Source organism: Elephantulus edwardii, unplaced genomic scaffold, assembly GCF_000299155.1.
Source record: "Elephantulus edwardii isolate Elephantulus edwardi_28Jun2011 unplaced genomic scaffold, EleEdw1.0 scaffold00307, whole genome shotgun sequence".
In the NCBI taxonomy this organism is placed as follows: Eukaryota; Metazoa; Chordata; class Mammalia; order Macroscelidea; family Macroscelididae; genus Elephantulus; species Elephantulus edwardii.
This window is the reverse complement of record NW_006400057.1, coordinates 683,350-685,399: the sequence shown is the minus strand read 5'-3', so window position 1 is coordinate 685,399 and position 2,050 is coordinate 683,350. Positions and strand designations below refer to the sequence as shown.

The window sequence follows — 2,050 nt, the reverse complement described above, 5'->3', positions numbered from 1 at the left end:
ATTCCTCTGTATCTGCCAATTCCTTTCTATATAATGACTCAGTATATTCCTTCCATCTTCTTTTAATACTTCCTGGATCATTTAATATTCTGCCCAAGGCATCCTTGATTACAGCAACTCTAGGTTTGAAAAAAAGGATTAGTAGACACTGAAAATTTTCAGTAAGTATCATATAATTAAGAGTCAGTGTTATTGAAGGAAGAAGTTTAATCTACTCTGAAAGTAGAGAGGGGAAAAAATAAAAATAAGGCCCCAGCAATCAATGGAATATCAATTGACATGTTTCAGCTAATAGTTGGAGCTCTGGATGTGCTCATCAGTCTATGCCAGGAAATTTGGAGGACAGCTGCTGGGATGACTGACTTGAAGAGATCTGTATTTTTCCTCCTTCCCAAGAAAGGGTTTCCAATAGAATGGGGAAATTATAGAACAATTAACATCCAAGCAAAATATTGTTGAAGATCATCCAGAAGGTCTGGAACAGTACATTTAGAGAGAACTACAGAAGTTCAAACTGGCAAGGGCGTGGCTTGCTTGTGCTAAGAAACATGGCGGATGTTGCGGGAAAGCGGCCGTGCGGCCCGGGTGAACATGGCCAGAGGATTGAGTGGAGGATATAGAAAAAACAGAAAAAAGAGGAGGGGCGGGGGAAGTGGAAAGACCTGAAGCTGATGAAAAAACTTGAGCGGCAGCGAGCACAAGAGGGACAGGCTCCAGGAGGAAGAGGAGGCAGCTCTGCAGAGGGAGGATTTAGTGTGGCCCTGCCTGGTTCCATCCTGGACAACGTGCAGTCACCTGAGCTGCGAACCTACCTGGCTAGCCAGATTGCCCGAGCTTGTGCCATCTTCTGCGTGGATGAGATTGTGGTGTTCGATGAAGAGGGCGGAGATGCCAAGTCTGTGGAGGGGGAATTCATGGGAGTTGGCAAGAAGGGGCAGGCGTGCGTACAGCTGGCCCGCATCCTGCAGTACCTGAAGTGCCTACAGTACCTGAGAAAGGCGTTCTTCCCTAAACACCATGATCTCCAGTTTCCAGGGTTGCTGAACCCCCTGGACAGCCCTCACCACATGCGACAGGATGAGGAATCAGAGTTCCAGGAGGGCATCATGCTGGATTGGCCCACCCGGCCGGGTCATGGCTCCTTTGTCAACTGTGGCATGAAGGAGGTGAAGATTGACAAGAACTTGAAGCCTGGACTTCGAGTAACCGTGCGCTTGAACAAGCAGCAGCTCCCAGAAAGCAAGACCTACCATGGGAGAGTGGTGTCATATCAGGACCCTCGTACTAAAGCTGGTCTCTACTGGGGCTACACTGTCCGACTGGCCCCCTGCCTCAGTGCTGTGTTTGCTGAGGCACCCTTCAAGGATGGGTATGACCTGACCATTGGCAAGTCAGAGCGAGGCTCAGATGTGGCTTCCGCCCAGCTCCCCAACTTCAGACACGCCCTTGTGGTGTTTGGGGGCCTACAGGGACTAGAATCTGGAGTGGATGCTGACCCCAACGTGGAAGTGGCTGAACCCAGTGTCCTCTTCGACCTGTATGTCAACACCTGCCCAACCAGGGCAGCTGTACCATCCACACCGAGGAAGCCATCCTCATCTCCTTGGCTGCCCTACAGCCCAGCCTCACCCAGGTAGGTGCCCGGCCTGGCTGAAGGTTCTAGCAAGACATCAAAGCAGCCTTGGTGAAGAAGCAGCCGATGGGAGTCACCTGGGACAGATGCATCAAAGACTTGTCTCCAAAAAGAATCTTCTTTAATACCATTGAGTTTCATAAGCAGAGTCTAATGGGGCCACGGCCCTACTTACTGCCAGCAGGGATGGCCTTGACATTGCCTGCCTGTGCCAAGATGTTGGGCAGAAGAGCAGCCCTGAGGCATGCTCAATGCTTTCAATGGGCACCAGGAAGTGCTCCAGCGGGATTTCCTCGTCTACAGGACCGTTCAGTATGAACTGAGGCTCAATGTCAAGAAGACAAAGATTCTCGCCACTGGACCAATTGGCAGCGTCAGGATGGATGACGAAGAGATTGAGAGTGTTCACAGCTTCAG

General features: G+C 50.5%; 1 pseudogene; it reads left to right on the top strand.

The window, feature by feature from the left end:
- The first annotated feature begins 548 nt into the window (after positions 1-548).
- LOC102864854 lies at positions 549-1,654 on the top strand (annotated as a pseudogene).
- The last annotated feature ends 396 nt before the right edge of the window (positions 1,655-2,050 follow it).